Genomic DNA, 12,054 nt, shown 5'->3' on the forward strand with positions numbered 1-12,054 from the left:
ACTCACTCCACTCTGTTCTGGGAGGTTGACCTCTAGGGACTGCATTAACAGACTCTCCTGATACCTGGTTTGGCCAATGGGAGCCCTGAGAGGGAAATCCAAAGATGGGAGGAAGGTATGGCAGGGTATTTACTCCCCACTTTCCTTCCTGCCAAGAAATGGACTGTCTGTGTCTGTGTCCTTCTGTGAAAACCACAGAAGGTGGTTTTCAGGTGGCCCTATCAGGTGGCCCCGGGGCAGCTACAGTTCCAGTCTATCCAAGTTCTGTACTGGTGTGAATACATTGAGACCAGTGATTCCCAAACTCTCTAGGTCTATGGAACTCTTAACGGGACAACAGTCCACGTGCCTAGCAGTGCCTACCAGCCACCAAAAAAACCCAAAAACCTCCCATCAGAATGCTGGGTAAGTCGTGTTTATTTTATTGACATAAACCACGGTTGTGGGGGCTTTTTCAGTAAACATGAAATTAAAGAATAGATGCTGAGGCTGGGCACAGGGGCTCATACCCATAATCCCAGCACTTTGGGAGGCTGAGGTGGGCGATCACCTGAGGTCAGGAGTTCAAGATCAGCCTGACCAACATGGAGAAACCCTGTCTCTACTGAAAAAAAAAAAAAATTAGCCAGGCATGGTGGTGCATGCCTGTAATCCCAGCTACTTGGGAGGCAGGAGAATCACCTGAACCCAGGAGGCGGAGGTTGCAGTGAGCCGAGATTGCGCCATTGCACTCCAGCCTGGGCAACAAGAGCAAAACTCTGTCTCAAAAAAAAAAAAAAAAAAAAAAAAAACAATCCTGCTGGCTGACTAGCTGGTAAGGAGAGCTCTGAAGCAGGCCTTCTGCTTAGCTGTTTACCAGCTTTGTGATCATGGGCAAGTTACTTAATTTCTCTAAGCCTCAGTTTCCTCCTTTGTAAAATGAGAATTATAATAAGACCCTCCTCTCAGAACTGTAATGAGGACTGTATGAGACGATGCATGTGAAACAGCGTAACACAGGTGCCCAGCACAAAAGTAACCCACAATAAATGCTAGCTATTTAAATATTAAGAGTATAGGTATGCATTCTATAAAATGACTATCTACGGGGCATCTAGAACTTTCAAGTTTTCAGACAATGGTCAACAATAAGATGTTAACTTTTTTTATTATCATTATATTTTTTGAGACAGAGTCTCACTCTTGTCACCCAGGGCAGGCACAGTGGTGGGATCTCAGCTTACTGCAACCTCCGCCTCCTGGGTTTAAGCGATTCTCCTGCATCAGCCTCCCAAGTATCTGGGATTACAGGCACTCGCCACCACGCCCAGCTAATTTTTGTATTTTAGTAGAAATGCGGTTTTGCCATGTTGGCCAGGCTGGTCTTGAACTTCTGACCTCAGGTGATCCACCTGCCTCGGCCTCGCAAAGTGCTGGAATTATAGGCATGAGCCACCACGCCCGGTCGGATATTCATTTTATATCATGACCTGACAATACCCACAATGGAAAAAAAAAAAGTTATCCTTAAAACCTGCGATGCACTCTTCTAATTCTTCATTTGTTCTATGTCATCAAAAAATGTAGGTCACAACCCCTTAATGGCTTGAGATCCACAACTGGAGAAGCTGTGATCTTGTAGACTTCCCAGGGATCAATGTGATGAAGACTGAGTCATCTCTGGAGGTGACAAGATAGGTAAAGACCATTTCCTGATTTTTTTAAACAGGTGTAGTTACATTAATGGTGGAAAAGCAGCTGGAGGTCTTCTCTGCAGAATCTGAAATTCAGACAAGCATTTGAGTGGACTTATGTGTCAGAAACTAGGTCTTGGAGAAGGGGACTCAAATGTATAAAGCATGGTGCTTGCCCTCCAAGAACATATAGTTTAGTAGCAGAGCTTAGATTCATTCACCCCTTTATTCATTTAGGAAACCGAGTACCTACTACATGTGAGGAAGGTTCTAAATCAGTGAATGAGACAGGAGTTCTGACATCACAAAGGTTAACCTCCTATGGTAGTGACAGGCAATAAACAAATAAATAACCAAATAAGCATAATATGGTTCCGATAGTGGTAATGGCTCTAAAGTAAAAGGAAATGGAGAGTGTCTGGTAGAAGGCGTATACTAGATAAGGTAGTCAGGGAATGCTTCTCTGAGAAAGTATTTGACCTGAGACAGGAATGAAGTGAGGGAGTATGCCATGTAAATTCTAAAAAGAAATGCGCTCCATTTATAGAGACCAGCAAGTGCAAAGGCTCTGAGTAAGAAATAAGCTTGGAATGGTGCAGAAACAGGAAGAAAGACAGAGTGGCCAGATCTTAGTGAGCAAAGCAGAGGGTGGTAGGTGTCTGAGAGGTAGACAGGGCCAGATAACATAGGTCTTGACCTTCACACTAAGTCTTGAGTAACATCTGAAAGTGATGAGAAACCATTGTAGGGTTTTGAGCAAGAGAGTGACATGATCTGATTTATGTTTTAAAAGGATCACTCCGGTGCTCTGGAGAGAAGTGACCAAAGAGGGCTAGAAGGAAGCAACGGGGCTGATCGGGAGGCCATCCCAGCAGTCCAGACAAGAGATGATGGCGGCTTGGAATAGGCTGACAGCGATGGAGGCGGTGAGAAGTGGTCCAATTAGCCGTATCTACTTTGAAGGATGATGTCTCTGCATATCCATAATACAACGTGGAACGTGAGGTGCCAAGATAGAGTACACGATGTTGTGGAAACTCAGATGAAAATTACATCTGGCTGGGGGATGAGCTGGCACTTGAGCTGTGTTTTCAAGGATGAGTGGGCAGAAATGGTGAGGGAGGAGAGAACTTTCCAAAGAAAGGAAAAAGCATGCAATTTAAGGCAAAAAAGGGAGAAAGGAGAGGACACATTCAGGACCCAGGGGTAATTCTGTGGATATGGTGGGCCTGAAAAGGTGGAACAGGAGTAAAGCTGACCAGGTAGGTTTGGGATAAAGCATTACAGGCCTTGTGTCCCATGATAGCATTTGAACAATGGAGGGCCACTGCATGTTTCTGAGGATGGTTTTATGTGATCAGTGCTGAGCTTTGCAAAGTTCTGGGCAAGTGGGGCTGACAGAAAACCTGGAAGCCTCTGCCCTGGGCCTCAGCAGACTCATTCATCAAGCAGATCTTTGGCCTTCTCCAATCCTGCACCCTTTGCTCCAGCCAAGCCAGCTTTCTTCCTGACCAGTGGGCTGTCCAGAAACACTCCTTCCTCTCTGCCTTTGCTCTTGCAATTCTCAGCACCCAAAGCTCCTCTCCGTTTATCCAGATCTTCCCCCTTCTTTGGCCCCTTGGCCTCTGTTGCTTTCTCCTTTCTATCAAAGCACTTGTCTACACTGCTCGTGTTGGTTCTTACCCTCACAGACCCACTGACATTTTGTCAAGTATTTCCAGAACATAGTACTTCCCCCAGGAGACAGAAATTCCTGTCGATCGCGGACATAACTGGCACTCCCTGTGTTCTCTCCACAGTGTCAGGCGCTCAGTAGCCATTCAATCCATTAAACTGACCACTCCCGTTCCTCATATAAGTGAGTCTGGAAAGCCAACAGTAGAAAGGCACTTGTCCAGATACACTGAAATCCAGACACGCAGCCAAAGGGACCCACTGCCTGCCCCCAGCTCTCTTCCTATTACTCCACTCCTGGCCATCCCAGCAATAAACAAGCTTAGGTTTTGTCTTCCTTAGAACTATCCTAGGGGAATAACCCTTGCCTCGGAAATACAATCCTGTAAAAGTTAAGGCACCAACCCTATGATTTCCCTCAGGGAGAGGGGGAATGGGTCTGGGTCAGTTTCCATCAGATTCCACATGCTCCCCAGTCTGCCTCACACCTTGCCTCTCCTCCAGTGCTTGGTATTTGGTTGGCAGGTGGCTTCCCCAACTCCCTAATCCAAGCTCTCTTCCATACCATGTATGGCTTTTCATGGAGAGGGTTTACTTTAGAGGCTTCTACTCTGGAGTCCGTGACCTAGGCAGCCCCCCACCCCCATTTTTCAACTTCCAAATAGGTTCATTTTACCTGCTTCCCAGATAGAACAGATTTATCAACAGGGAATTGCAGTAGAGAAAGTTGAATTCACACAGCACCGGCTGATCAGGAGAATAGAGTTTTATTATTACTCCAATCAGCCTCCCTGAAAATTCCAGACTAGGGTTTTTAAAGGATAATTTGACGGGTAGAGGGCTAGGGAGTGGGGAATGCTGATTGGCTTGGTCAGAGACAAAATCATACAGCCTCAAAGTTGTCCTCTTGCGCTACGTGGGTTCCTGGGTAGGGGCCACAGGACCAGACAGCCGGTTTATCAATCTGGGTGATGCCAGCTGATCCATCAACTGTAGGGTCTGAAAAATATCTTCAGCACCAATCTTAGATTTTCTAATAAGTTATGTCATCCCTAGGAGCAACTGGGGAGGCTAAGAAGCTTGTGGCCTCCAGCGGCATGACTCCTAAACCATAATTTCTAATCTTAAGAACTAATTTGTTACTTACTTTGTACAAAGGCAGTCTGGTCCCTAGATAAGAAGGGGGTTTGTCTTGAGAAAGGGCTGTTATCATCTTTGTTTCAAAGCTAAACTGTAAGTCCCTCCCAGGAATGAACAAGGGACTGTTTGGAGGTCAGAAGCAAGATAGAGCCGGTCAGGTCAGATGTCCTTCACTGTAACAATTTTATAATTTTTGCAAAGGCGGTTTCAATTTCACCAGCTATTGAAAATAACAACTAGTAGAGACACGAGTTTTCAGACAGCAACAGGCTTTGTGGATTCCCTCAGCACCTGACACCTTGCAGGCAAATGGGTCACTTAAGGACACGTTGCAAAGGCACAGATAATGGGTTTCCTTCGATTCTGTTGCCGGGGACGCCCAATTTGGGGCTTGGCCTGTCCGTGGTCTCCACCCCTCACTGCTTCTTTCCAAATGCTCTGCCTGTCATTTCTAGGAGGGGAAATGGGTCGGGGTGGGGGTGGTGGCTGAGGGAATCACTAAGTCACCCACCAAAGAACCGTAAAGGATGCTGGATTCTTGCTCATGCTCTCAGCTGGGTACTGGGCTGGGCCCAGGCTGCAAGAAGGCAGGACTTCCTGACCCAGGGTCACAGGCACAGTAATGGAGGCTGAACGGACCTCTGTGGGGACTCCACCCCCAATTTCAAAAGCTCCTCGCCATCTATCTCCGAAACTTAGGTTTAAATCTGAACCAACTCATCCCTTGGGGAAGAGCCCCTTACCCTGCCTCCTTCTCTCAAGCGTGGAATGCAGGGGCAGAGGGCGCAGGGAGGGGAGACCTCCTTTTCTCAAATCCAGGCGGGCACAGAGCTCTCCACACAGAGCTCCTGGCACTGCCAGGGTACCAAGGCCTGGGACAGGGACGCGGCCACCGAGGAAGACTTTCCCGCAGCCTCCTTAAGCCATCCGCCCCCCGCGCCACCGCCTCCCTCCCACGCGTGGAAGCCGAGCAGCAGCGGAGGCGGCGGCCGGGCCAGGACTTCAGGTCACGCGGGCGGCACGAGGCCCTGCGCCCTGGGCACGTGAGGGGCGGGGCCTGCGCCCAGGATCCCCTCTCGCGGCTGCTGACGTAGCAGCGCGGCCCCGCCCCGCCCGCTCCCTCCCCGTGCCGCCCCGCCCGGCGGCGCTGACCCCGCGCCGTTGCGAACCGCCCCAGTCCGGAGAGCTCCCGCGCGGGGGTGGCGCTGCGGCGCCCGGCAAGCCGGAACTCGGGGAGAAGAAGGGGCGGGTGGTGTGGAGGGCAAGAAGGAAGGTGGGGAGGAAGCCGCCTTGGGCCGGAGGATCGGGCGCCCGGGGCTGCGCGATGCCCCCCCGCCCGGGGAAGCCCCCTCCCTAGTGCCCCCTGAAGCGCTCCCGGACGCTCTGGGTTTTTGTTCCCCTAGATTTGGGGCGGGGAGGAGCCAGGATGAGGGATAGATGTGCGGGAGGGGGTTGCGACTGGTTGTGAGGACCCTCCCCCATCCACCCACGCGCTCGTGTTCTCCCGGTGCTGACGGTGTCCTGCCCGCTCCACTGCTCCGGCTGCGCTCGTGACTCTGCTTCGTGCCGACAGAATTCCGCAGCGTGCGCTCGGGGGTGGGGCGGGGGTGGGGGGGTGGCTCCTGGCTGCCCCTTGAGCCTGTCCACCCGCGGGTCGGCGGGGTTGCCAGGCAACCCACTTACCTGTCCCCTCCCCCACACTGCCCGGACCCCAGAGCCGGGTCGCTCCTGGCCCAGCCGCTGTGTGTGCCCTGCGGTGCCCCTAATTCGCTCTACAGGATTCAGTCCTGGGTCTCCATCCTGCACCTGGTTGCTCCCGAGGCATGGAAAACGCCTGTGTCTTCCCCTGGGCCTCCACACCCCCGCCTCCCGAGTCCACCTGGGTGCTGACACGGAGGGACGTAGTGGGGCTACAGGCAGACTGTCCGCACGGCCCCATTCTGTACCCCTTCTTGGAACAGGGCAGTGGAAAAACAAACAGGAACTGTGTAGGAGGAGATGGAGCCCAAACACCAGCTCGTTTCCACCCTTCCCATGTAGATCGCCCCGCACGTGTCCGCCCCGGGGTAAATATTGTGGTTTGGTTCCGATTAGCACCCAGAAGACGCACTCGCTGCCCCTGGTAACTGGGCAGCAAGGCCTGGCCCTGGGGCTCCCTACTCTGGGATACATGGCTTCTGACGCAAGGTCTGAGATAAGGCAGTGTGTTGGATACACGGAGACAGAGGTAGGATGAGAAAATAAATATTATGAAAAGGAAGACGTACTCAACCGAGGGGTGCCCTGCTGGTGGTTACACACTGCCCTAGAGGGTATCTGCTCACTCCTCTGAGGGAGGGACTGTGAGAGGCGCTTTGTCCCTCCTCCAGCCTGGAGTTGGGAGACAGACCTGTTACCCTCTTCCAGGCGGTAGTCACCTGGTCTGAAGTCTCACCAGGAGAGAGGCCGCAGGGCCGGACTTTGGAGCTGGGTGCTGAAAACCCTAGGCTCCAGCAGTAGAGGCTATGTAGGAGCATGACCTGGGAGGCTTCAAAACTGCCTGGCAGACAAGATCCATCAGTCTCCAAAGAGAAGTCTGGGCAGATAGCTCAGTTTCCCCAGGTCCTTCCTAATGGAGATGTCGAATCTGGTTGCCTGCAACATTAGAAATTTCAGGATGTCCTTCAGAAAGCTCTATGCCACATTGTCATCTCAGAATTCTTAGGATAGTTGTTTCTTACAGGTTAGCAACTTGTTTTTTGACTTGAGTTGATTTTGTCACCTAATGTCACCTTGAAGACAGGGATTTATGTGCAAAGAGCCTCAGGAGAGGACTGCAGTCCTTGGGGAAGAAAGGGCAGGGCAGAGCTTCAGGATTCTCTCGCCATTTATTACTTCCCGTTTTTGAGGGCCTCCTGTGTTCCATGACTTGTGCAAAGCACTGGGGGAACGTAGCTGGGGGAACGCAGCCGAGGCAACCTGGAGTCTGATGCGGAGGAGTTTCAGGTCCACTGAGAAGACAGTAGATGACTGTATCACAGTGAGGTAATTGGTGTGACCGGATTGCACATGAGGTGCAATGAGAACATAAGGGAAGAAGCTAAAATCCACCCAGGTTAATCTATCAGTCAGCGTGGGCTACAGTATGCTGCAGTAACAAATGACTCTAACATTGCAGTGGCTAAAATGCAATAAAGCTTTTATCGTTCTCACATTCATGTCCACCAGAGGTCTCCTGAGGTTCTGTTTTAAACTCTGTTCCTTCTGGAACCAAGGGTAAAGGCGTAGTTCCTCCATGGTCTCTTGGCAGAGGGAAAATAAAAATGGTAGAACTATGCAATGGCTTCTATTGCAAAGTGGCATCTGTCACTCCCTCTCAGGTTTCATTGGCCAAGCAAGTCATGTGATTAGGTCTGCTGTAAGCGGAGCAAGAAGTATAATCCTTCCACAGGGTCAGGCCAGTGGGGAGGGGTGGCGAATATCTTGGCCGATAACGCAGCCTGCCACAGCGTCCCAGAGGAAGTAATGCTTGGGCTGATTGCAAAAGCAGATTAGAACTAGAGCAGAAAGGCAAACAAGGCAGGGGGAACCTTTTGGGCCACATCATGGAGGCATAAAACTGCCTGGTACATTCAAGACAAGCCAGTCATTCCCCGTTTAAGTCCATATAGCGTGGGGAAACTTTCTTTATACGCCCTCCCCTGCCATGTTTGAATCCTTTTTTAAGAGCTTGCCCTTGACCTTGTTTCAAGGGTTGTCACAGGGAGGGATGCTGGTTGTTGTACTTCTTCCCAGAGAAAATGAACCCAAATTACCCTAAAAGGCTTGTTCTCCATGAATACTGGAATGTCTGTGGTGGAGATAATTTTTTAAAGGACAACATAATTGAGAGGTTCCCATGATATTCTAATCCTTAAGCCCGAGAGAATGACCAGTGTTGGGTTTGGATGGCCATGTTTGGGGGCTGGGCAATATGGGAGTGACCGCAGCAGGTGTCAAGTGTTCTAAGATGTCAACCCGTCTTCAGGGAGAAGTTTGAGGGGATATCTCTCTCCGGATGGTTCTGATGGCTGCTTCGGTCTCAGCATCCCATCCTTTCTTTCCTGGTGAGCCTTTTCAAGAAAGCCTTCATTCCTACCCTCTTCTTTCACTTTCTGTCCTGCTTTAGGTATCAAAAGAGGGGCACCTCTTGGCCAAGATGCTGTGTTAGTCCATTCTCATGGCACTATGAAGAAAAACGCAAGACTCAGTAATTTTTAAAGAAAAGAGATTTAATTGACTTCCAGTTCTGCAGGGCTAGGGTGGCCTCAAGAAACTTACAACCACTGCTGAAGGGGAAGCAAACATGTCCCTCACATGGCAGCAACAGGAAGCTCAGCGCGAAAGTGGGGAAAGCCCCTTATAAAACCATCAGATATCCTGAGAACTCACTCTCATGAGAACAGCACGGAGGTAATCACCCCCATGATTCAATTACCTCTCACCGAGTTCCTCCCACAAGCATGGGGCCTGTGGGAACTACAGTTCAAGATGAGATTTGGGTGGGAACACAGCCAAACCATATCGGGTACCTTGATGGCACATCACCCCCTCAAGTGCTGCTACCCAAGAACAAATACATGTTATTGATTCCTGGACTATTAAGCCTTTTTATAGTTGTTAGGCTTTTCCTTTATTATATTGCAAGGGCCAGGTATGTACTTTTCCCCCTCTGTATATCCTGGTTCTTGGGGTACCATAGTTGCCCCAGAAAGATTTCTTAATGGGTTGGTTAGTTGTAAGGCAAGCATTTTAAGAGAGTCAGGGATCCTTCAGTCATAAGCGACTAAAAGTCCAGTCTGACTGGCTTAAGTTAAGGTAAAATTTTTTTTTTTTTTTTTTTTTAGGTCACACAACTGGGAAGTTTATGGGGCAGAGTTACCTTCAGGTCTGCCTTCATGTAGGGGCTTAAGATAGACACCTGGTTTTTCTCTTTCTCTCCATATCTAGGCTCTGCTTTCTTCTTGGCAGGCTCCATTCCCAGGTAGACCCCTTCTGTCTGATTGTAAGATGGCTGCAGAACTTCCAGCCTTACACCATCCAGGATTCAAGTCCATTAGGAGAGTCTGTGCCTCTCCCAGCATCCCTGGCAACAATTTCATTGGACCTGGGTCTCTTCCTGAACCAGTTGTGGTGGTCAGTGGACTGTGGTGCTCCATGAACTTAGTCCTACGGCTCTGAGCCTGGGGCAGAGCCCTACCCAAAGTAAGGGACTGAGAGATAGAGAGGAGGTGGTTTCCAGAGGACATCCAGAGGTGGTGATGACAGGAAAGGTGCATGGAAGATGAGGGACAAAAACAACAGATGCCCAATTCACTGACAAGTCTGTATTAGTCAGCTGTTGCTACAGTAACGCTATGTAACAAATTGCCCCAGGACTCAGTGGCTTACAATAATAAGCATTAATTATTTTCCCACTAATGGGTTTGTGGGGGGTGGTTTGGGCATCTCTGCTTCAGGAGGCATGTTAGCTAAACTTGGTCCCAGGATGTGGGCTGGGTTCAGGTCTAGTTCATATTCTCTCATCCTCCTTAACATTGAGGCCGCCTGGAGATGGCATGAATGGCGAGAGCACACGGGAGGGAGCAGAATCACACCAGATCTGGCTTTATTCACAATTGTCCATGTGGATATGCAAAACAATGTTTTGCTGAGCAAATTGCATATCAAGTTATTTTGTCCTCCCTAATTTCCCCCAAACTGACTGCAACCTTCAGGCTTCCTCCCTGCACCAGCTATCGGTGATTCACTTCTCTTTGAAGCTGTGCGGGCTGATTCAAGAGCTGTGGTTGGCAGGTGTTGATAAGAAGTGAATGTCTACCTGTCTGGAATGTATTGGAAGGCATTCTCTCTGGATATGGGAGATTGGATAAGATGAGATTACTTCTTGAGCTCCTTCCCACTCTAAAATGCTCTGAGTCTGGATATCCTCTGTCAAATTCTGACCACATGTATTTTTTTTTTTTTTTTAAAGATACGGAGTCTTGCTTTGTCGCTCAGCCTGGAGTGGAGTGGCATGATCACAGCTCACTGCAGCCTTCCACCCCTGGCCCCAAGCAGTTCTTCTGCCTTGGTCTCCCAAAGTGCTTGGATTACAGGCACGAGCCAGCATGCCCATCCCATATGTAGTTATATTTTAGTATACAGGGTTTTACCTGTGAATCTTTGGTCTCTTTGCCCCCAATTACCTTGATCTGTGATACAACATGCCATGAGACCAGTAAGCACATATGCCCAGAAGACCACTGTTCTAGGCTCCCTGCAGGAACCCAGGAGGAGTAGGAATTAGAAGGCTAATTTCTTTTTCTTGCTGTGTCACCTAGACTGGAATGCAGTGATGTGATCATAGCTCACTGCAGCCTTGAACTCCTGGGCCAAAGCCATCCTCCCACCTCAGCCTTCTGGGTAGCTAGGCCTACAGGCATGTGCCACCACAGCTGGCTAATTTTTAATTTTTTTGTAGAGACAGGGGTCTTGCTTTGTTGCCCAGGCTGTTTTTGAACTTCTGGCCTCAGGTGATCTTCCTGCTTCTGCCACCCAAAGCTCTGGGATTACAAGTGGGAGTCACCATGCCCAGTCCCACATTTCTTTGTAATGTCTCCCTCTGGATAACTTCAGGTGGAAAAGCCATCCTAGAAACATTGGTCTTCCCCATATTTTCTGGGTTTTTTTGTTTTTTTTTTTTAATGGATCTCCAAAGCAAGAAAGAATATCTTTCTCTATTCCGTTGGCTCAAAGCTGTCAACATCAGGGCACTCTGCTTAGTGTCTAACTTGATGCTTCATGACTACTGTTAAAGGCCTCCTTTCTCCTTTCTCATTTTTACATCTTTTCTTATGTTGGAATCCATCTCTAAAGTTGGTGTTGTGAAACCCTGTTCATTTTGTGGTTCCAGAAGAAGGAACTAGTACTGTTTTTCTTAATTTCACATCAACAGACAATTAGTGAATGAATGTGACAGTCCCCATAAGTACCGGAGTGTTATGAGCATCACCTTTGAGCCAGACTGTCTGTGTTCCAATTCTGGCTCTGCTGCTTACTAGGTGTGTGACCTTGAACAACCGATTTAGCATCCCTTGTCCATCTTCCTCTTGTCTATGAAATGTGGTTATAACAGGACCTCTCTCATAGTGCTCTCATAAGGGATAAATGAGTTAATGCTTATAAAGTGCTTAGAATAGTGTCTGGCACATAGGTGCTCAATAAATGTTGGCTATTATTATCCTTACTTTGAGATGAAAGACTAACCACTGTCCTCAAATAACTCAGATTCCAGTGAGGAAAATGGCACTGGCCAAACAGGGATGTAACTGCTCTCTTGTTTAGGATGACAAGTGGATGTTGGGGGGTACAGGAACACAGCAAGAGTAAGTTACAAGAAGGTAGTTTTTTATTTACAGCAAGATCTTCCTAAAAATTAGCATTTATCAGCCAGACGTGGTGGCTAATGCCTGTAATCCCAGCACTTTGGGAGGCTGAAGCAGGCAGATCATTTGAGCTCAGGAGTTTGAGACCAGTGCAGGCAACATGGTGAAACCTTGTCTCTGCA

The 12,054-nt window shown here is 49.1% G+C and overlaps 1 long non-coding RNA gene across 1 annotated transcript; it reads left to right on the forward strand.

Moving 5' to 3' along the window:
• The first annotated feature begins 337 nt into the window (after window positions 1–337).
• LOC108304918 lies at window positions 338–9,671 on the forward strand. The gene is made up of 5 exons (XR_005200398.1): window positions 338–405; window positions 1,567–1,677; window positions 2,467–2,599; window positions 8,635–8,715; window positions 9,456–9,671. It is a non-coding gene; the product is annotated as an uncharacterized LOC108304918 (long non-coding RNA).
• Window positions 9,672–12,054: the final 2,383 nt, after the last annotated feature.

Source organism: Cebus imitator, unplaced genomic scaffold (assembly GCF_001604975.1).
Source record: "Cebus imitator isolate Cc_AM_T3 unplaced genomic scaffold, Cebus_imitator-1.0 Scaffold58, whole genome shotgun sequence".
Taxonomy (NCBI): domain Eukaryota; kingdom Metazoa; phylum Chordata; class Mammalia; order Primates; family Cebidae; genus Cebus; species Cebus imitator.